We start from the raw sequence: 24,478 nt of genomic DNA on the forward strand, positions 1-24,478 counted from the left end.
AACTGACCCGCAGACCACCAAAGTCCATACTACACTCCTGAGTGAGTGAGAAATGAACTGTCCATGTGTTGCTCCACTGAGGTTTAAGGTTTATTATTTAGTGTCTAACTAACGCATTTTTTCTTTAAACCTCAGTTGCCTTCTCTGTAAAATAAAGTCTTTGAAAAGGATCCACTGTAAGTTTTTTCCATTGCTTATGTTTTTATCTTAGTTTTTAATTCTCAGAAACATTGCGCGCATTTTACCTTTTAAGTTAGTAAGTCTACTTTTTTTCCCACAAAGACGGGTTCTTCAAGTTATGGAGAAGTCATAGCAGACTGTTGCTTCAGTTTAAGATACGCATTCACATATGAGATGAGAAGGGTGAGGACCCAGAGAAACGCCTTTGACAGAGGGGAGTGAGAGCATACTGAAGAATGTTTAGTAATAAAGAATTCAGATGGGAGAAACGGATGGGTTACATCTAACAGATTTGCTCAAAGGAATTCTGGAAAGGCAAATATGTGAAAATGGATAGCAAAGACATGAAATGCCTTTTGGTCCCTAAATGGATTTCATTTCAAAGACGTGCATATTGCAAATACATGTACCATAACACTTCTCTGTCCATTTCTAGAATTTTCTAAAGCCTGACAGAACATCTGCAGAGAGAGGATGTCATTCCAAGATAATCGACTGCAAGTGACTAAATTAAGATAAAAATGTCCTTAACCTTGAACAGTTTTTAAAGAGATTTTAGAAGAAAGGAGCCCTCCAGGGGGTTGTATAACTATATAATTGTACCCTTTCTAAAAGGCTATTTACAGATACATAATGTTTCCCCTCCATTCTTTAAAGTAAAATATAGGATAAAAAAAATAGTTTGGGGATAATATTTGATTGGGACAGCAGGCACTGCTAATCAGTACCACTCTCTCCTTATTCCTTACTATCAGAGCCCTGGTTAGGAGACCCCATTATCCTTAAGGCTAAGGTGGCCAGTTTAAAATCCGAGCTGATGAGATCTAAGTGCAAGTCGGCTGACCATCTGTGGTAAAAAATTTGCTCTCTGAGTTAGACACTGCCTTTTTTTTCTTACTTAATTTCTTTTTTTTTCCTTTTCTTTCTTCCTGCCCAAATTGTTGGAACACTATTGGAGATTCTGGGGTCACTTTGAAGCTATGTGGACGTGCGAGAGATGTGGAAGCTGGAAGAGCGAAGCAACCCAGTACCCTGTTGATGCCCTTCAGCAGCTAGAGGGACTATCTCCAAACTTCCTGCTACCCGTGGAAAGTAAGGTAAATCACTCATTCACTTTCTGTTACCTACTAACTGATCCAGAACTCTAACCTCAGGGTTCTAGAACCCTTCTCAGTATCCCATAGTCATACTCATGTTCCGGACTCCTGATCATCAGACTTGCTTATAGCAGATGTATGGGGAGGGCGGGCTCTTCTGGAAGCCCTCATACTTCCTCCCCTACCCCCACCACACACAAATAATGATCTTTATGTCCACTCATCCTTCTATCTACACTCAGAGGCCAGGGCCCCCAGGAAGGCTTCACTGACAACCCTTTACTCCTCTGTACATGCAGAAAGGGTAGAGGTGTGGGCTCTGGAATCAGACTTCCTAAACTTGAATTCTTAATCTGTTACTTACCAGTTTAGGACGCGGGCAAAGTAGTTACCTTCTCTGGACACCCCTGTAAAAGAGGAACACTAAGTAGCACCTACGTACCTTACTGAAAGGATTAAATGAGCAAATGCAGGTAAAGTTCTTATAATTTTTTCTTGGGTCAATCAATTCTAGCTGCTATTGTTACCTTTGGCTAATTTAGGGCAGAGTCCCTTTGCCCTCCTTTGGTTCTCTGGGCCCGTCTCATTCACAACACACACAACCGCATACTGCATTCACAACACACACAACCGCATACTGCAGAGTTTTGAAAGGTGGTTCTCAAAATGTGGTCCCTGGGCCAGGAATATCAGCCACACCTGGGAACTGGTTAGAACTCTGGCACTGGAGCCCAGCAATCTGTGTTTTAACAATATTCTCAGGCATATCTGATGCACACTAAAGGTTGACGACAATGAGAACATCTGTCTCACACTCTCCTGGAGGCATTCACCAAAACTAGAGTTACAGGACCTTACACCTGACCAGTTGGAGAAGGGGTCTAGTAATTGCCCTGGTTATCATGCTTGTCATGATTTTTCAGCACATAAATGTTTGAGAATCACTGCCATTTTGAATGTGTGTTTCACTTGTCTGTTTTTCCAGTGGACTTTACTTCCTTGCAAGGAAGGTTTGTGAAGATTTGTTGCTGTTGTTTGCATTATTAGTTTTATTATGCTAATTCTAGAATCTCTGGTGCATAGTGCAATCTCAGGCAGGAAGTAGTGGCTCATTAAAACAGGTATCCCAAAAGTCTTAGTAGAACTTCAAGATTAATTCCTTCAAGAAGAGGTAAAATTGTCATTAGATGCAGATGATATGATACTATATATAGAAAACCCTAGAGACTCTACATGAAAACTACTACAACTGATAAACGAATTCAGCAAGGTAGCAGAATACAAGATTAACATAGAGAAATTGGTTGTATTTCTTTATACCAACAATGAAATATCGGAAAGGGAATGTAAAAAAACAATGCCTTTTAAAATCACAACCCCAAAAATAAAATACTTAGGAATAAACCTCACCAAGAAGGCAAAAGACTTATACGCTGAGAACTATAAGACATTAATAAAGGAAAGTGAAGATGATTCAAAGAAATGGAAAGACATCTCATGTTCTTGGGTTGGAGGAATTAATATTGTTAAAATGCTCATACTACCCAAAGCAATCTACAGATTTAATGCGATCCCTATCAAATTACCCATGACATTTTTCACGCAATTAGAACAAATAATCCTAAAATTCATAGAGAGCCATAAAAGACCCAGAATTGCCAAAGCAATCCTGAAGAAAAAGAACAACGTTGGAGGCATAGCCACCCCAGCCTCAGACAGTACTCCAAAGTCACAGTAATCAAAACAGCGTGGTATTGGCACAAAAACAGACATATGGATCAATGGAACAGAATACAGAGCCGAGAAATAAACCCACACATCTCAGTTAATCTTTGACAATTAATCTTTGACAAAGGAGGCAAGAATATATAATGGGAAAGAGACAGGCTCTTCCGCAAGTGGTGTTGGTAAAGTTGGACAGCCTTATATAAACCAGTGAAGTTAGAACACATCCTTTTACCATACACGAAAATAAACTCAAAATGTCTTAAAGACTTAAACATAAGACATGACACCATAAAACTTCTAGAAGAGAACACAGGCAAAATATTCTCTGACATAAATCATACCAATGTTTTCTTAGGTCAGTCTCCCAAGACAATAGAAATAAAAATGAAAATAAACAAAGGGGACCAAATCAAACTTACAAGCTTTTGCACAGCAAAGGAAACCATAAACAAAATGAAAAGACAACCTACAGAATGGGAGAAAATATTTGCAAATGATGCGACCAGCAAGGGCTTAATTTCCAAAATATACAAACAGCTCATACAACTTGATGACAATAAAAGCAAACAACCCAATCAAAAAAAATAGGCAGAAGACTTAAAGAGACATTTCTCCAAAAAAGAAATACAGATGGCCAATAGGCACATGAAAAGAGGCTCAACACTGCCAATTATTAAAGAAATGCAAATCAAAACTACCATGAGGTACCACCTCACACCAGTCAGAATGGCCATCATTAAAAAGTCTACAAATAACATATGCTGGAGAGGGTGTGGAGAAAAGGGAACCCTCCTACAACACTGTTGGTGGAAATGTAAGTTGGTGCCGCCACTGTGGAAAACAGTATGGAGGTTCCTCAGAAAACTAAAAATAGACCTACCATATGATCCAGCAATCCCACTCCTGGGCGTATATCCAGACCAAACTATAATTCAAAAAGACACATTCACCCGGATCTTCACAACAGCAATATTCACAACAGCCAAGACATGGAAACAACCTAAATGTCCATCAACAGATGAATGGATAAAGACGATGTGGTACATATATACAATGAAATACTACTCAGCCATAAAAAAACAATGATATAATGCCATTTGCAGCAGCAACATGGATGCAACTAGAGATTATCATACTAAGCAAAGTAAGTCAGAAAGAGAAAGATAAATATCATGATACCACTTATATGTGGAATCTAAAATATGACACAAATGAACCTATCTATGAAACAGAATCAGAGACATAGAGAATATACTGGTGGCTGCCAAGGGGGAAGCAGGTGGGAGAGGGATGAACTGGGAGTTTGGGATTAGCAGATGCAAACGGGTATATATAGATTGGCTAAACAACAAGGTCCTACTATATAGCACAGGGGACTATATTCAATATCCTGTGATAAACCATAATGGAAAAGAATATGAAAAAGAATGTATATACATATGTATAACAGAGTCACTTTGCTGTACAGCAGTAATTAACACAACGCTGTAAACCAAGTATACTTCAATAAAAAATAAGTTAATTAAATTTTTAAAAAGATTAATTCCTTCAGAAGAACAAGTACTACACATTCACAGAAAAAGCACCCTTTGAAAGTTTAAATTTTTGAATTTCTTTGCCACTTCCTTAGTTTTGATCATCTTGGACAATATAGTTTTAATATTGACTTTTAAAAAGAATTGTGTTTCAGTGTTTGCTATCCTTAGAGAGACAGAAACAGATAAGTACAACTAAATACTTATTTTTCAAAAGTCTCAAAAGTATAAGGGAAATGAAAGTAATTATATCTTCAAATGATTTTGGGGTATGTTTCTAATTTCATACTTCTGATGCGATTCAAGATTAAAACTGTATTAAGACATTTGAGACATGCCGCATTGGTATTAAATGAATTTAATTTTGTGTAAAGTGGCAGAAATATTTTCTTCAGCAAACATACCTGCAGATATAAAATCACAACCATAAATCTACAAAAAAGCAAGCTATTGAATGAAATCTGATTGGTTATTTCCCTGCAGTATGGATCTGCTAATAATTTAATTTACTACTTGCTAACAGAAGCCAAAATTTAAATATACATATATATATGTGTGTGTATATATGTATCTCTCTTCAATTTTAAATCATTCATATATATGAACAAGTATACATACACATATATAACAATTGTTCATATATATATATATATACAATTTAAATTAAAGAAAGTACATCTGGTGGCCTATTTTTTCCCCCCGATTTCTAAAGAACAGCATATTCTATTCTAGGCAGTGGAATGTCAATCCACCTTAAGGGTTGTTCAATGAGCATATCTGAGAAACCACTGGTTTAGCCAATGATGTACTTATTGAGGGAGGCCCTAGTGCCACTGTCAAGAGCTTATCCACAGGAGAGATAAGAAGGCACCTGTTTGGTTTGTGAAAAGAAGGAGTAGTGAGGAATGGCAGGTAGCTGCAGGCTGATGACACGTGATGTCCGTATATATGTAGAACCAACACACCCATAATTGCACCCCTTTTCCATACCCAAATCCAAAGCCTTTATATCATTAATCCCAGGCAAAAATGGTAAGATTCATGTGTGTTACTACTCCACGGCTTCAAGATGCCTCTAAACTCATATGAGTATGTCTTAGTTTTATCAGTGGAGGACAAACCAGGCTTCTATCACCAAGCCCCATTCCATAACAGGCAAACCAGTCCAAGACTTCTCTGAGTGCTGCAGGAGAGTCTATGGAAGGGGCGCTCACTCCACTGTGATGCCTAAAATGCCTTTGCACAGAGCAAACATTCAATACATGCTGAGTGAATGAATGAGTGAACTGGTGTCATAAAACAGGCTTATTTCAGGGAAATTCCATTCAACAGGCTGGCATTCCTTCCTACCCATCTTAACTGTTAAGCTTGCCATCAGACAAAAATTTAATTATAAAATGTTAGAGCTGAGGAAATTTTAGAAACTATCTACTCTCCAGAGGTATACAATTTTAATTCAGTGGTAAAAATCACTAGGAGTGATTTAGGAGTCTATCAGACCTGAGTCCAAATTCCACATCTACCATAATTTGGTGAGCAAATAACTACTTCTGAGGCTCTGTTCCATGTATGCATTATGGGATATCATAATAATACATACATTAATTGTATGACTATCAGGGGATGAAATGACACAACCCATTTGCCATTGTCAGCTAAGTAATTTGCACCAAGTAAGCACTCAAGACATTAGCCAATATTAATAGCGGAGAGATGAAAACAAAACTCTGGGACTGATGCCTACCCTAGTGGCCCCAGTGGTCATAATGACTGTCTTCCATTCAGCCTGCTCTCTTCTCACTAAGGAAGAGAAGATGAACAAATTAGGAATAACAATTTGAAAATGGTTTTATACTCCCTGAATGAATGGAATTATAATAAAATGATTCATGAGTTCTGCAGAAATATGATGAGACTTTAGATCTTTATGTTAGTTCTCTACAAAACCAATTGATGGCCCTAAGATGTACCTTCCCACCCAGCCCCATCCTTACCAGGATCAAACATCATTGTAAATGGAAAAGTCAATAACACATAATCAACAAGCTAAGTTACAAGCCAGTGAAGTCTCGGAGCTTTGATAGAGAAAATTCAGATTTATCATTATATGTAAAAATAAGATGATATGAAAAACTCAATCTAAAAAATATTATCTGGAGATCTATAATCTCTACAATAGTGCTATAAAAAGTAAAGAGCTAGAAATCTATTTAGATGGTTTTCCTTATAAGAAAGCACTTTCTGTATAACTTTTAATGTACTTACTATTGATGAGAACAATTCAACAAAATTCAAATAAATATCTGCAGATGTCCTACAAGAAGAAAAGAACAGAGTTAGATGTGACAGGGGATAACTGGACTTCAGGATGAGTAAGACCCTATACTTGACCTCAATAAATTAACATGAAATACAGTGGATGAGTCATGTACAGAATGTCAGAATTCTAAAAGGCCAAGCTAAGTACCAAAAGGAACATGTGGGGACTCTTAAGGAGGAAATAAAATATTGGTTAGTTGATTACGAAAAGGCAGAAGGGAGTAGGTTCCCTTTGGCTGCTCTTTGAAGAGATCACTTCCTTTCCCACCTAGTCCTGAGGCTAGGGTGGCATGGGCAATAGAGGAATGTGGGGACTGAGAATCATTTCTCCTCCCACCAGAGTGGCTAGAAGCAGATTTTCTTACCAGGATGTAGTAGTATGCTAATATTTAAGGGTTCTTGAGGTCAGAGAGAAGGGTTTGAATACTCCAGCTCCATCTCTTGCTGTGGGTCAAGTTTCTTACCTTTCCAACACCTCAGTGTCTTTATCTGAAAATTGGGGATGATGATAATGTCTCCCACCTGAGTGTGAGAACTACATGATATAGTGCATACGCAGGGCTAAATTTGGTGCCTGGCAAACAGAAAGTGCTCAGTACGGCAGGCGAGTGTAGTGACAATAAAGGCAAAGATGACGGGGGTAGTGCCGGTGTTGCTTCTGCCCCCAGAACAGGCTCTGACTGGGAGAGAGTTAAAGCACCTTTGGGTTCATGGGGGTTTATATATAAGCAACGGTTGATCAATGTGAGCTGGTTGTCCAAATGATTATGTGCAATCTAAGAAAAAAATGGGCCTCGGATCTGCTCAGCTACTTAATAATATTAGCAGCGGTAGTAGTCAAAGAAGCTAAATTTTATTACGTCTTTATATGCCAAACAACGTGCTGAACGTTTTAAAAGGATTTACTCACTTATTACAAGGAGGCTATACGCTAGGTCCTGATAACGTTATTCGTCTCTTTCAGATGTTGACTGAGCCTCAGAGGGGTTACAAAAGCACCTAAGATCCCGTTGTCAGTACATGACGGAAATGAGTTCAAATCCAGCCTGCCTGACTTGTTCTTAATCACTAAGGTATGAGATTAAGCATGTTGCCCTTTGCCTGATTCTCCTTCTGAGGCCTGAATATTTCACTTAGCTGAGTGCAGAAGAGAGAAAATTCTCTCTCCTTGACCCAACTTGGCATCAATATCCAACTCCCCTTCTCAAAATGGGTTGCTTCAACGAGCAGCAATGAATGCCGGGTTGTGGACCAGTCACCTTGATGACTAAGAGTCAGACACTAGGGAAAGAAAATGCTCTGTGACAAACCTACCCTTGTACAGAAACAAGACAGAAATGGGGGGACAAGCCAGAAGATAATGGAATAAGGCATAGGAAAAATAGCAACTGGCATCGTGACAGTAATAATAATAGTAGTAGTAGTAGTAGTAGTAATAATAATAGACTTTACTGTGCTCTAGGCATTGTATTAAGTGCTTGGTGTAAGTGACTTCATTTTAACATTGAAAACAAGTCTACGGGGATGAAATATTATTAACATCATTTTATAGGCAGGAGTATTGAGGTTAGGTAATCAGGTAAATTGCCCAAGCTCATATGGTTAGCAAGTGGAAAACAGAGATTTGAACCAGCACCTACACTCCTAACCATTATGCTATAACCATTATGCTGAAGACATAAGAATTCCAATGGTCTTTCCCCATAACCCACTCCTGCACTCCAGACTTAAATAGTCCAAGATCAAGAGAGAGCAAGCTTGGAGTTGCCACTCTTCAGTGAGTATCAATCATTTCAAAACAGTGTGTTTGCTAACAAGATGCAGTTCCTGTGATAATCTTCTCAACCAGCTATCAAGAAACAGGAAGCAAAGATTCAAGTAACAGTAGATTCCTACTTACGAGGAAGGTGGGACAGCATAGTTGACACTGGGCTTAACTGTTCTGAAAACGTGGTCCCAGTAGGCATACACGCTGGTACATTTTCCCCACCTACCAAATACAAAAGAAGTATTTCATTTCCATGTTGCTCTTCAAAGTTCCACCTCATTCGTGCCTGTCATTCATCCTCTGGCCTCTTCCTGTCTCCATTTCTGTACAGAAAGGTGCTGAGTCTCTGCTCTCGCATACGAAAAGGGTGTGTTAGGAGAGGGAGCCATGGTACCTCAATGTCTTTTTTTTTTTTCATCTTAATTCTATTATGCCAACTCCACTGAACTTAATTAGAGTGAATACAGAATTACACAATTACCCTCTGTTCTAGTCTTCAGATGTTATATTTTGATAAAATTTACGACATGCTGCTCTCCCCTTGAACACCAGATGAACACTAGAAATGGATGTGTGTTGACATAAAATCTGTTATAAGTACAATTAAAGTGTAGCTTACATAATGATAGTGTTAACATAAAATTATAGATGTGTAGAGACAACGTGGTCATGCATTTTTTAGTATAAGTACATGCTTAGACCAATATCTGTTAGCGGAATGAAGATGGAAGAGAATTTTGGTTAAGCCACAAAGGCTGTTTAAGGACTTGCAGATAGCTAAGGGGAACTCAAAGACCAGTAAGATAATATTTCCCCTGCCATGTTTGCAATTGCAAAGTGAAGGGGAGATGTGAAAGTAAGTACCCCTATGGAAATTACAACACAAGTACATTTTTTTCCTTGAATACCTGGGTAAATGCTTAAATTCTAATGTATATCAGTGATGCAAATTTTCAACTGAGTTTGATAAATCATAAAATAATAATTATACATATATGTATATAAAACTGCATGGAACTAGGCAGTTCAGAATTACTTCTAATTAAAGAGGTACCCTATGACAACTTACTTAAACCTTACAAAATATGGTTCTAAGTACCCTATCAGAGTGAAAAGCAGGAGACTGAAAGGTTTATTGTACATGTTTGTAGTCATGGTATCTTAACTAAAACTACTGTGTCACAAATACTATTAAAATAATTGTGACATTTTATTCACTTTTACTGCAAACAACAAAACAAACTATAGGTATTTTTTCATTTCAGGTAATTATTTTAGCTAACAGTTATTAAATGTTTTGAGAAGACAGAGTGCTAATTGCATTACTTCATTTTATCTTTAAAATAGCGCTTCCATGTAATTATTCTTAATATCTCCATTGTATTAAAGTGTATCTCTAGTTTAGACCTTTCTTCAGAACTGCAGACTTGTGTATCCAACTGTGTACTCAGCATCTCTACTTGGACGTCACGAAAACATCTCAAATCTTATACCTCCAAAACTGGTCTTTAATCCCCCAAACATGCTCTACCCCAAACTTTTTCCATCTTAGGTGACAGTAACCACACCTTTCCAGTTCCCCAGGCCCTACATCTCGAATTCACCCTTGATCCCCTCTTCCTTTCCATTCTTGCATTCAATCTACCACGAAATGCTGTCACAACCTTCCCAATGTGCCACTTCTGAGAATTACCAGCCACTAGCAGCCTGGTGCAGGCCAACAACATAGACCTTGAGGATCCTGTAGTCGCCTCCTGAGATTCTCCCTGACTCCACTCTCTCCCCACATCCTCAAGACCACAGATAGAGTTATGCTTTTCAAACAAGAGACAGTTCATGCCACACCTCGGCTAAAATCCTGTCCCTGGCTGCCTACATTTAGAGTAAAAGACACAATGCATGTGATGGCCTCCCAGGACTTACCCAATCCATCCCATCACATATCCGACCTCCAGCCCTCCTGCTGTCTCTTCCTCCCCACTGACTAAGTCAGCCAGGGTGGCCTCCTTGATATTCCTCCAAGCTGCCCGGCATATTTCTGCCTTAGAGTGTTGGGACTGGTTATTCTTGCTCCTAGGGAGTGGTCTCCCCATCATACATTCTGACAACTCCCTCACTTCAAGTCTTTGCTCAAATGTCAACTTATAAAATCCACCCTGACTACCCTATTTAAAAACAGAACCTACCTGTACACTCCTCCAGCACTCCCAACCCAAGCCTCTTCAGTGAGCTTCACATCCTTTTCCTTATCCCGTAGCACCCATCAACTTGTGACAAAGCATAGAATTTATTTATAACATCCGTTTCCACACGAGAGTGTAAGGAGGGAGAGAGCATGCAAGAAGGAGCACGCAGGCAAAGGCTCTTGTCTAATTTATTCATTGATACATCCAAGCATAGAGAACAGGAAGATGCTTGATAAATAGTCCTGAAAAAGATACAGATGAGGAAACTAGTAGTAAAGCTCAGAAAGTTTAAGTAACTTCCTCAAGGTTTTAGAGCTAGAAGAGGGTCACAGTAGAATTCACACTTGGGGATGTCTAACTTCAAATCTCTTAGCCTCTCTGCTATCTTTTTTTTTTTTTTTTTTTCTTTGCGGTACGCAGGCCTCTCACTGTTGCGGCCTCTTCCATTGCGGAGCACAGGCTCCGGAGGCGCAGGCTCAGCAGCCATGGCTCACGGGCCCAGCCGCTCCGCGGCATGTGGGATCTTCCCGGACCGGGGCACGAACCCGTGTCCCCTGCATCGGCCGGTGGACTCTCAACCACTGCGCCACCGGGGAAGCCCCTCTCTGCTATCTTAAGTCCATGCAATTCAGGATTTGTTTTAATCAGTGCCATGGAAATTCTCACTCCACTGAATAGGATCACTAAAGTGTTCTCTGTCTAGATTTATATATATATTTTGCATTTAAACAAAGGAAACAGAAGAGGGGAATTCATCATGGGTTATTGCGGTAGTTTTACAGCAATTTTAGCAATAATGACATTTAAGTAATAGTGATATTTAATGATAGCATAATAATAATAAAATAATAGCTCTTAAATGTATTGAAGACGAATCGCATGCTAAACTCGGTGCTAAAATATTTCCATGTATATTTTGTGCAAAATCCTTATGAATATTCTATCAGATGAGCTTGATGTGTAACTCCACCAGGCATACTTCTCTTATTCTTCTTTCAAAGATAAGGAAATTGATGAGAAGTGTGGTAACCGTTTGATCAAGATGAGACTGGTAATAAGTTGTGAGTATGAATTTATATTCAGGTCTAACTCCAGAATTTGATTCTCAATCCATACATGAAAATTCTGATAATTCCTTTGATAAGGGTATGTTCTCTCCTGGAAAACACCCCCATTATGTCTGCCTGTGCTCATACCTTCAGAACACAGTCAAGTTTAAAACATGATAAAAATGTTTAAATAGTGTGCTTTAATAAATGGAAATATCTTCATCTAAACAATAACACAAAAAGGCAGGCTGAGCCCTTTGAAGTGGCTTCGTTGCTCTCTTCCATCCAGAACAAGAGAAGGAATCAACAGCTGCAGAGTAAAGAAAGCATGAAACCCAGAGATGGAGGATTCTGTAAATGACCAATTACAAGACTATTAAGCCGCACTTTCATAGCAAGAGGCAAAATATTCCATTAAACTGAAAATTCTTCTACCCCTCACTCCAAGGCCCACACAAACATTAATGTTGCATTTATTAGGATGTATTTCCTGTGCTCTATCAACTTGACTTTCAGCAACTGTATTAATACAGTCCTTTCGCTTTGCACATATATCTGAATGATGAATTCCATTACTGGAGTTTTGTAGAAAGAGTGGAGTGAATGAAGTAAAGTTTGGGAAGAGCCATCATAATCCATAATGATGGGCACTGAATCAGGACAAGAAGAAACCTCTCTTCTCACTTATTTGAATGAAAATTCTACTATATATTTATTGCCTCTGTACAGGGCCATGTGTTGAATAATGGAAAACAAGCATCTTTCATTTGGAGGTAGGATTTGTGGGCTCAAGTTTCGATGGGCCTGCAGAATTAATCTTGTTTTAGAAATGAAATAAAATGTAATTTCTTACTGTAAGTAGATGTGGTTAAGCAACTGGCAACTTTGATGTCTTTAAATCACTGCAGTTTCAGGGTAGGCAAATCTATAATTATTTCAAGCACTTCTTTATTGGTGCAACAATTGAGCAGTGTACATAGTGGTCAACAACCTGGGCATTGCCAGACGACTCTAAGTTTGAATCTAGACTTTGCCACTCACCAGCTATGTGACTTTCAGCTATGAGAATCACTTTCTTCAGCTTTACACTGTGGATTATTATATGCCCTTTGCAGAACTACTGTAAGAACTAAATGTATATGGGCACAGTGGCTCATAGTAAGGGCTCAAATTAGTACTGTGGTCACTACTAGTAGTACTGAAAAGAAATTACAACTTCTATTCTCATAAAGTGGGATATGTGTCCCTTTATCATTGTAATTTCATATCATTTTACTTTTGACCTTATAATTTAATAGCTTGATCCAAGAAACATTTAGCAGTAAATATAATTGAAAGAAGGTTACTTGTCAAGCATGAAATACTGTAGTATCAAGTGTGCTGGCACAATACTCTTCTCAGATAATTAACCTGTAAAAATATGTTATTGTCTTCTTTTTAATTGAGCACATTCAACATATATATTTACTGTGCCAATTGGCGAAAGGTCCATTAATTAATCAGTCTAACTATATGTTGCATAAACGTCTTCTAAACATAATCGTATATGTATTTTATTTGTTGGGAAAATGTGTTTGAGATTGTTCTTTTCTGCCTATTTAAAGTAAAAGAGGATGAGAAGTAGAGTTAGGCTTAATGTACTTTGTACTCCATTATGCCATGAAAATGCTTCTGTGCCCTGGAGACAACAACAAAAGATTTGCTTTAATGACAAGAATCAAGTATGTTCTAAAGCTTCCAGGTAGGAGGCGTATAGGTTGCAGTTTATGTCAGAAGTCTTTGCTCTCTCTCTCAACTGCATCTAGATGGGAAAGATGTGGTCACAAATGCTTCAAGGTGATACAGTAAATGTTGGAAAAAGGGGGGTAGGAGGCAGAGTTTTGAATATCTCAAACCTGAGCTAGAAGGATTTTATTTAAAGAAAATAGCGGATATGATTTTTCACTTAAGGAATGCCAGTCAGCAAACCTGACATTAATGTAGGAAATTAGCTCTTTTAGCTATGATGCTTTCAAATGCACATGGCTGAAAACAAATTCAAAATAGTCAAAGGAAATTTAAAAACAAAAACCAAACAACAACAACAACCTCAACAAACAAGTACTAGAAATTCAGGGATGCAGCCATATTCAGATACAGTTGGATCTGGACGTTCCAGAGTATCAGCAGGGTTCCAGCTCTCTCTCCATCCCTCAGCCCTGCTTACCTCTGCAAGACTTTATTTTACAGAAAGTCTCTCCTTGTGCTGGATGGTTACTGGGAGTCCCAGAGTCATATCTCCCCAGCTTAGAAATTCCAGAGAGAAAAGACAATTCTTCCATTTTGCTCTGAGACAAAAGTCCTGGGGAGCAGTCTGATAGACTTAGCCGAGGTCAGATGCCTACCCATGAGCCAATCACCTGCTTTACTGGAGTTCAGTCCCTGGGCGACTCATCCCCGGGGCCCCTCAGGAGGCAGGATGGCATTATCTGGCAGTTCTCCAAGAAAACCCTGCTGTTTTTTTGGTAACACGAAAGGGGAGAGGACATGGATAATGAAACCTGTATCTGCTTCTGTAAAATCCACTGAATCTTACTCCCTGCCCTGTGTCGATGACCATGCAGTAAGCTGACCCAGGAGGTCATTTTTCCCACAACAGTCTTTATATATATGACTAAGGAACACACTGGTAAAAGAATATGGGAGAAAGTCTGAGTATGACAAGTCAGCTAGACTGATATTAACTAAAAAAGCTGTGTGAAAATATCCTTAAAAGTTGCCCCCAACTCACTCAAAGTCCAAAGTTGGAGCTGGAAATACAATGTCATGGAGTTTGGATAAGAACAGGTTTTCTCCAAGCTGAACTATGACACAGAGATTAGAGACTTCTAGAAACTATACTTTTCCAAAGAAAAAACATCACGTGAGAAAAATGAGGCCTAGAAAAATTAAATGACTTAAGGTAACATAGCTAATTAATGGCAGGACTGAGACTAGAGTATATATACTTTGTGTAACTGGCTATGGTTTTTTTGTTTGTTTTGTTATCACTTCAAAACGAGACAAACTTAAAGAAAAGAAACACAACCAAAACTCAGTGGTTGGAAAAGAGATGGATGTGAACGCCCACTTGTTTCTTACATATAAAGTTACCCCTCGCAGTGTTTTGGAGGCGAAAACGCTGGCTCTTCCCAACGTTGGTTACATACACAAAAATTCCAAAGACAAGACAAGTGCTTTGCAAACAAAGTAACTAGAACCAGCTCAGGCTTCCCCGCGCCGGGTCCTACGTTCCACGGTCAGAACCACCAACTGTATCCCCCCGGGGAACAAGGTGATTCAGAAAAGCTGGCGTCTTCAGAGAAGGGAGAAAACCTAGCCGGGAAGAGAGGAGAAAACTTGCTCAGCTTCTTGCTGGGGTCTGAAACGATCCCAACAGAGTCCTTAAACCCCTCAGGTTTCCCCAATCAAGCACCCTCGCCTCCAACCTGGGCCACCCCAGATCTGACTATCAGACGACAGAAGTCTGCGTACGCACGAAGAACTGACCACCCCACGAGAGGGACCTACGCGCGGCCGCGCCCACTCACCCGCCGCTCCCCGGGAGACGGGAGACCAGCCCGGTGTCCAAGTCCTGGGCGTGGCTGACTGACCCCTCTCCGGGCCCAGCTCCAGCTCACCTCAGTGCGGCCCGCCTGCGCTCCGCCATCTTGACCACGAAGGGGGCCTCGCGCCGGAGGCCCCTGAGCGGGCGCCCTGAGCGGAGCCGGAGCGCCGGGGAGCCCCAGGTCGGCGCCTTACGTCCCCTGCGCGCTCGCGCAGCGTCCACTCACGACGAGAGTCCCGCACGCAGCCCCCGACCCAGGCTTCCGTGGACCCGGGGCCCGAGCAGCCCGCACCGCGGCTCAGGCGGCGCCGAGGGCGGCCCGGGCGGAAGAGCGGGCGCGGGGCACGCGCTCGGTAACCTGGCAACGCGGAGCAACCCGGCGTCTCTGGCGAACCCCAGCCTTCCACCGCGAGGAAGCACGGAGCCCCGCACCCGCCGCCCAGCCCTCGCCGCCGCTCGGTCGCTCCGCCCGCCGCTGCCCGCTGGCTATCGTCTTTTAAATCCATGATACAACGTCTATATGTAACAAATCTGTTAAACCCTAAATGTTTATGATATTCAAGTAATCCAGTATCTGAATTATTCTTGAAGATAAAACATCCAAAGACTTCTTAATTGTATGGGTATACATACATAAAATACACGTGGAGGTAACTTCAAATATAGTATGTGCCTGTCTCTATTCCTTCCCTCTCCGCTCTTTTAAAAAATGCCCCTTTAAAAATTGCCCACTCACCATCTGTTAGGTAAATTTGCTGAAACACAGTAAATGTGGAGACAGAAATTGTTATAGAGACTATTCCAAATGACACTGACATCTGTATTTATGAAAGTTACTATTTTTATTATTATCCTAATTGTAGACAAGAAATTATTGTAATAGCCAACACTTATCTGGAACTTACTATGCCCCAGGTACTGCTTGAATGGTTTACACATGTTGATTTATTTAATCCTCATAATAAACTAAGGATTTATCTCATCCCCAACATATAAAAGGCAGGTATTATTATTCATCACCCCTATTTTTCAGATGAAGAAATTGAGGTACAGTGTTCTTAAGAGACTTGCCAAGGACATAAAGCTAGGAAGCACAGAGCTCAATTTGAAGTCAGGAACTCTATCTTCAAAATCTCTGTTTCAACCGCTCTGCCACCTAGCTCTTGGGTGCAGAAACAGAGCTCATACCCATGTCTAATCTCAGCAACAACACTTTTAACTATTGTACTCTGTTGTCTGTCTATGTATTAGACACTAATCCCTATCAGCAGTGTTTCCAGAACTATTCCTCTTGGATGAATCACGTTCTGGGTATGTCCAGTGAACAACTGAACATAAAATGTTTAAATTATTGGAAAGTTCTCTCTGGGGAATGTCTTACGAGACCATCTACCATGCTTAATTCCACTAATCGAATTAAATGGAATTTTAGACCATCTATCATTTTTTAATATTCACATCTCATTTAATATTCAAACAATATTCCTTAGGGTAATTACGTATATTCTTTGCATATCTTGATTCTTTGTGATGTGGGCCCATTTCTCATGATCGTATCTGCTTTGAAATTATTTAACGTAAGTTGATACTAGTATCTTCCCCATGCAAGTTATTTATCTTACAATGATTAAAAAAATTTTTTTTATCATTGTGTTGTGAATTCACAGCATTTTAAAAATTATTTTTTATTTTATTTATTTTTGACTGTGTTGGGTCTTCGTTGCTGTGTGCAGGCTTTCTCTAGTTACGGCAAGCAGGGGCTACTCTCCATTGCAGTGTGCTGGCTTCTCACTGCGGTGGCTTCTTTTGTTGTGGAGCACGGGCTCTACGTGTGCGGGCTTCAGTAGTTGCGGCTCACGGGCTCTAGAGCACAGGCTCAGTAGTTGCGGCGCACGGGCTTAGTTGCTCCAGGGCATGTGGGATCTTCCTGGACCAGGGATCGAACCAGTGTCCCCTGCATTGGCAGGTGGATTCTTAACCACTGCGCCACCAGGGAAGTCCCTATCCTATAATGATTTTGATTCTTCAGTTCCTCAACCCTCCACCCCATTAAAATAAAATCAGAAGTGGGATCAAGTCTCATTTCTGTGGGGAGAAGGTAGCAGGTAAGCGCTTGTAGACATTCATTCAGTCAATCAATCTCAGTTGAGGACTCCTGCTTCTAGCCATTATGGAGTAATTGGCCCCAGAATTTTCCTCTCAAAGCTAATCATTAGAAAATTAGAATAACTTAAACAACACTTTTAAGACACTGGGCAGCTAAGAGCTCAGGACTGTGTTCCCCAAAGGAGGGGCAACAAATGAGGCAAGACCTATGAATGTTCCTGCCTGGTGCCACTTTTCAGACCCAAGCTGAGCATGGTCAATGGGCTAATTTGAGAAAACAGAGATCAGAGTTCAGAGAGACTCAGGAAGCTGCAACTTGCAGGCAAGAGTACAAGATAGACAGGAGGCACACAGAGAAAGAGGGCTAGAAATATGTATGGTAGTCCCTCGAATTTTGGCTCAACACTAAACTGGGAAAACATAGGATGAGGATATGGGACCCTAGGAAAATAACAACTATTAGGGAACTGTAACAGCTCACACAGCACTGGGAGACACTGAAGTGCTAACCCTCTGGAGGGGAGAAATCTTTCTGAAGACTCGGACAAATTAGTAGAGACCCAGAAAGGTTACACTTTAATAGCAGGGCTAAATACCCACTGGAAAAAGTCTTAAAAACCAACCTGGAAAGGATCTAGCTGACCTGCAAGTAACCTAACATCTGCTAAAACAAGATTCAATGCTTTTTAAAGGAAGAGAGTGAAATGAAGACACAACCACATTATTTTTACACTGTACAGAATCCAATAAAAATTATAAGGCATGTGAAAAGGCCGGAGGAAAAACTAGTCAATAAAAACAGATCTAGAAATGACAGATTTTAGAATCAGCACAAATACAAAAAAAAACCAGTGTGACAGAATTCTAAAATAGCCCCCATAATTATATAGTGAATGGGATTTTGCAGGTGTAGTTGAGGTTATTAATCGGTTGGCTTTGAGAGAGATTCTCCAGGTGAGCCTAACCTAATCATGTAAGTCCTTAAAATAAGACTTTTCTTTGGCTGGTCACAAAAGAGTATGTCAGAGAGATCCTAAGTGTGAGAAGGATTCAACATGAAGGAGGTTCTCTATTGCTGAGAGGGAAGGAGCCATCTGGAAGGGTCTGAAAGTGGCCCTAGAAGCTGTCTGGCCCCTGGATAACGGCAAGAGAAGACAAGGACGTCGTCCCTACAGTTGTAAGTAACTGAATTCTACTGACAAGGTAAATAACCTTGGACATGGATTTTTCCCAGAGCTTCCAGATAACAGCTTAGCCTGGCTGACACTCTGACTTCAGTTCTGTAAGAAGAGCCTCAGGAGAGATCCCAGCCAAGCCGCCCATACTTGAGTACCTAAAGATCTGTGAGATAAATGAGTATTGTTTTAAGTCACTAAATGTGTGGTAGTTGTGTCACAGCAATAGGAAATAAATATAAACAGCTAGTGTAAATATGTTCAAGAATTTGAGGGAAACATGAACCCAATGAGGAGAGAAGTGAAAAATATAAAAATAAATGGAATGTGTAGGGCTGAAAAATACATTGTTTGAAATTCACTGTATCTGTGTAACAGCAGTCGCATACTGCAGAAGACAAACTTGAACATTGTTCAAGATAGACCACATATTGTTCCATAAACAAGTTTCAATACACTTAAAATTATTGAACTCATTCTGATAACAATGGTATTAACTTGAAAATCAATAACAAAATATCTAGAAAATCCCCTAATATTTGATATTTAAACACACTTAACTCACAATTTTTAAAAAAATCCAGGTAGGGGCTTCCCTGGTGGCGCGGTGGTTGAGAGTCCACCTGCCAATGCAGGGGACACAGGTTCATGCCCCGGTCCAGGGAGATCCCACATGCCACGGAGTGGCTAGACCCATGAGCCATGGCCCCTGAGCCTGCGCGTCCGGAGCCCGTGCTCCGCAACGGGAGAGGCCACAACAGGGAGAGGCCCGCGTACCGCAAGAAAAAAAAAAAAAAAAAAATCCAGATAAATTAGAATATATTTTTAATGACTGATAACAATAACAGCCTGTCAAAATCTGTTGACTCTATCTAAAGCAGTTCTTAGGGAGAGATTTATAGCTTAAAGCCATATAGTAGAAAAGAAAATATACATTTAATTCAATCATCTAAACTTTGCATTCGAAACTAAAAAAGTAAAATACATTAAACTCAAAGTAAAAAGAAAGAATAAAAAGTATAAATCAATAAAATAGAAAAGAGCAAAAAGAGATAAAACCCAATAATACCAAAAGCTGTTCCTTGTAAAGACCAGTAAAACTGAAAATGTCTAAGCTGGACAGATTAAGAAAAAAAGAAAGAAGAGAGAAATGACCAATATAAAAAGAAAAAGCATCACTCTAGACCCTAGACTCATGGAAAGGAAAATAAGGAAATGTCATGAAAATTTTATATCAAAAAATTGATAACTAAGTGAAATGGACAAATTCATTGAAAGGCACAACTTACCAAAACTGACTCAAAAAGAAAGAAAAAAATCTAAAAGCTTTATGTTTGTTACATTTCCTTTACAGTGAAAAACCTTCCCATGCCTGGGGCTGGTGGTGGGAATGGGGATAAACTGGAAATGGGCATGAGAGATCTTATTAGGGTAATAAAAATGTTCTAAAACTGATTCATGTTGATGGTTGTATAATTTGGTAGTTACTAAAAATGACTAAATTGTATCCTTGAAATTAGTGGATTTTATAAGTAAAATTCATCTCAACAAAGCTGTTTGAATAAGATAAAGTAACTATAAAAAATCCTTCCCACAAAGAAAATTCTAGGTCCAGATGGCATTCCTTGGTGAATGTGATCAACAATCTAAGGAAAAATGTCAATCTTACAGAGACTCGTTCAGAAAATAGGGGAGAAGGAAGCAGAAATGGTGAAAATTTCACAAAACATATATTTTACAAAGAACTTGTACATAAGGAAGGTTATATACTACACACACATACAGAAAAAGTATATGTTCACTAAAGAAGATACACAAAAGGCAGTAGGCACGTGAAGAGATGTTCAGCACCATTAGTTTTCAGGGATAAGCAAATTAAAACCAAAATGAGATCCCACTACCTATTACAAAGGTTAAAATGAAAAAGACTGACCATTGTGAGTGTTAGAAAGGATACAGCAGAACTAGTACTTTTATACACTGCTGGTCAGAATGCAAAATGGTGCAACCACTTTAGAAAAGTCTTTCTCAGTCTCTCATAAAGGTAAACATACACTTACCATTCAACCCAACATTTCCACTTCTACCCAAGGAAATAACAATCCACAGGTATTTCTGTATAAATGTTTATAGTGGTGTTATTCAAAATAACTATAAAATGGAAACAACCCAAATGCCCATCAAAAGGATAAATACAAGTGGTATATCCATACAATGGAATACAACTCAGCTATAAAAGGGAACAACTAATATACACTAAACAGATATATCTCAAAAATGTTATAGGAAGTAAAGGAAGAAAGACAAAAGACAGTGTATGTAATATGACATCTTTTATATGAAATTCTAGAAAAGTCAAAGTTAATATGTAGTGAGAGCAGATCAGCCTGGGTCTGAGAATAGGGGATGGATTGAGTAAACAGGGGTATAAGGTACCTTTCCAGGGTGATGAAAATGTTATATATCTAATTTGTGGTGGTTTTTAGTATATAAAGTTTTATGCTTAGTTTATATTTTATAAGCTCATCAATCATATATTTAATATGCATATACTTTTGTTTATGTAAACTATACCACAATAAAGTTTATATATAAGGTTAAGATCCAATTATCTGGGCAAATTTTTCAACTCATCCATTTTTATTATCTATAAACTGAAGAGTTTTTTTTTTTTTGTGGCTCTCTGAGATTTAACATTTCTTTCAGCTCTAATTATATGCCATGATTTTTATATAAGTTTTGATAAAATAACTTGCATGATGCCGCCTCATGAACTTTTACACTTATATTTATGTTGCTTCTTGTAAAACATTATTTCCCTATAAATCCAACAGTGATTAATATTATAACTAATACTTTAAAAAAGGAATTGATAAAAGTGCTTTAGAAACCTCTTTCGAATACTGATAATGTCTTACTTAGGATGTTAAGACCATACCTGTCTTGCTCCTACTTCAGGTCCACTCTTAGAAATCTCTGAATATAAAATGCGGTGGTATCCCATGATATTATCCACAATAGTCTTCTTTAAGCCAGATTTGTCACAGTCATGTCAGCCTTCTTCACATCCTGTCACACTTTAGCAGTTATAAAGATTGGTTCCTTGTGATTTTTCGTTAAGTCTCCCTTTCTGAGGCTTGTTCATCCTGGTGTTCTTACCTATAGGACAAGGTTTCAAGTCCATGGGATGGTAAGTCTGCATTACCTAGTTATTCCAGTCAGGAAAGATATATGGAGAGATGGCCAGTCTATAAAAGGTAACCTGATAGAGTCAAACATAGTTAAGAATCTGGTTATTTATTTTGAGAGCAGCTCAAAATTGTGATATGTCTGCTAAGAGTTGGGGCACTTCTGACTCAATCATAACTGAAAGGATTCTTTAGGGACTCTATGAAATCAAAAGATTAAATTAAGACAAGTTAAAACAACTTTAGAAGGCCGACAGAAATGTTCTACATCTTGAAAGAGATAGTGGTTACACGGGTAAATATATCTGTCAAAAGTCATGGATTCACACACTTAAAATGTGTGCATGTTCTCCATATAAACATAATTTGAAAAGGTTAACAACCATTTTACAAGAGTAACTTTACAATGGAGAAACACGTCAAACACTACCTCAGCCAGGAGATCCAGGTTAATATCAACAATGATAAGCCACATTGATAGTATATACCCTTGATGTTATGTGATAAAATTGGCACTTTACCTCTGTGATCTCCTCCCCCAAACCCATAACCCCATTATAATTGTGAGGAAAACATCAGAGAAATCCCAGTTGGGAGACATTCTACAAAACACCTGGCCAGTACTTCGCAAAAGGGCCAATGTCATCAAAAACAAGGAAAGCCTGAGAAACTGTCACAGTTAAGAGGAGCCTAAGGAGACATGATGACTAAACATAATGTGATATCCTGGATGGGATCCTGTAACAGAAAAAATACACTAAGTGAAAACTAAGGAAATATGAATAAAGTATGAACTTTAGTTAATAATAATGTATCAATATTGTCATTAATTGTGACAAATTAATATAAGGTGCTAATAATAAGGGAAAGTGGGTGTGGGGATATCAGAACTCTCTGTACTATCTTTGCACCTTCTTTGTAAATATGAAGCTCTTCTCCTAAAATAAAAGATTATTAAAATCATTCTGAATGAAAGACAAGTATATAAAATACATGGGAGTTCAAACATATCCATGAAGGAGGCAGTGTTCATGTTATATAATTTATTGTCAAAATCTGAACATGTTTTGAAGTAGAAGGGGATGCAATTAACAATTGTATCAGGACAAGAGGCATAAACTGAGATGTATGGTCCCCCTAAGTACAAAGTCGTATTAAATATCCAAGCTCTTGTTTCACACTTCCTGTGTTTCAATCCAAACTCTACCACTTGCTAATTAAGTAAATTATTTCACCTCGCTGAGCATTATTTGCAATTTGAGAAAGAGAGTAATATTCACCTTGTAAAATTTGGGAGAATTAAATGAGATGATCAAATTAAAGAGCTTACTTAGCAAATGCCTGGCACATAATCAGTACTCAATAAATGGTAGATGACAATTTGTGTATATTTGGACATTAGTGAATTTTGCTAAAGCATGCCTGCATAATTACACTGAATCCTCTACACTAATGCATCCTCTTGTTTTTCATCCTAACCAACAGTAGTCATACAAATACTTACTCTTTAGTAGTTAGCTCAGATGTGACATGACAACTTCTAGGTCCCACCCAGGATGTGTTAGGAGACTGAATGTCGTCTAGAATAATGATGATGAAGGTAATCATCATAACCATCATCATCATAAATGATACTGACTACATAGCTTCTTTTCCTTTCAGTAACTCTCACTTCACCTTATCTTGGTGGGTCTGTCAGTATCATGGTCCCAGCACCCAGCTGCAGAAGTGGTACATGGACAAGGCTGAGGCACATCCTCTTAGATACAGAGACTGCTCCAGAAATGGGCCTAAGACTAAAGTAGAGTCAATAAATGTCATGTGAGGAAAAGAGGTAACTTTACCTTTGGAGTCATGACCTCTAATGACATTAACCCAGATCTGCTAATTGTCTTCTTTGCAACAATGTGGAAAGACAACTCAGAAGCAAACAAAATTAAGAGGTAGAGAAGGAGATAGAATTCAGGTGCCATGGTTTGAACTCCTGAGTCCAGCTGTGCATGGACTCAGGAGTTCAACCCTGAATGCAACCTCATGCAAATTTTTTTTCCTACTTAAGCTAGTTTGAATTCCTTTTTCTGTCACTTACAATTGAAGAAGCCATAAGTAATAGAGTGAATTGTCTGTCTCACTCTGCACTTGCCTACAATAGCTTTTATACTATTCATGGTTTCTTGAATTTTTTTTCCCCTCCCTAGACTTACATCTCGGATAAAGACTGAAGTTCAGAGACTTGGTGTTTAACAACTTGGAATCCTTCCCTCTTGGTTGATAATTTGTAAATGTTGGCTGAATAAATGAATTATACAGTTCTTACACAGGTGAGCTCAATTACTGGTCCTCCATCATTAGAATTTGCAAACAGTATGTGAATAGAAGGACACACTCTCTGGTTTGATGCTGGACATTTTCTTCCTCCATTATCATCTCTATTTCAATCTGTTATGAGGTCATTTTTCTCTGATGCCTTGCTTCTCCTTGAAGAACAGGTTTTTGTGAGATAGCTCACACATACTCTTTATTTGTTCATTATTCCTGCATTAAAGTTCAAGGGGCTTTTC

At 39.0% G+C, this 24,478-nt stretch overlaps 1 protein-coding gene and 1 long non-coding RNA gene across 12 annotated transcripts in view; one reads left to right on the plus strand and one right to left on the minus strand.

Moving 5' to 3' along the window:
- Positions 1–15,753, minus strand: part of LOC125961816 (UDP-N-acetylglucosamine--peptide N-acetylglucosaminyltransferase 110 kDa subunit-like) — a 97,463-nt gene extending 81,710 nt beyond the window's left edge. For 2 of the 11 annotated variants that reach the window (XR_007472806.1, XR_007472803.1), the window contains exons 1-5: positions 10,814–11,218; positions 8,760–8,849; positions 6,806–6,854; positions 6,285–6,340; positions 1,642–1,684 (exon numbers count right to left, since the gene is read on the minus strand). The gene's annotated coding sequence lies outside the window, so the exon portion shown is untranslated. Of the gene's footprint in view, positions 1–1,641; positions 1,685–6,284; positions 6,341–6,805; positions 6,855–8,755; positions 8,974–10,813; positions 11,821–15,431 lie in introns of those variants that run through there. The other 9 variants (XM_049700840.1, XR_007472809.1, XR_007472804.1 and 6 more) reach the window with 9 other exon arrangements.
- On the plus strand, positions 1,658–24,232 carry LOC125961853 (uncharacterized). Its single transcript, XR_007472929.1, has 3 exons — positions 1,658–1,750; positions 7,824–7,932; positions 24,116–24,232. It is a non-coding gene; the product is annotated as an uncharacterized LOC125961853 (long non-coding RNA).
- Positions 24,233–24,478: the final 246 nt, after the last annotated feature.

Source organism: Orcinus orca, chromosome 17 (assembly GCF_937001465.1).
Source record: "Orcinus orca chromosome 17, mOrcOrc1.1, whole genome shotgun sequence".
Lineage (NCBI taxonomy): Eukaryota > Metazoa > Chordata > Mammalia > Artiodactyla > Delphinidae > Orcinus > Orcinus orca.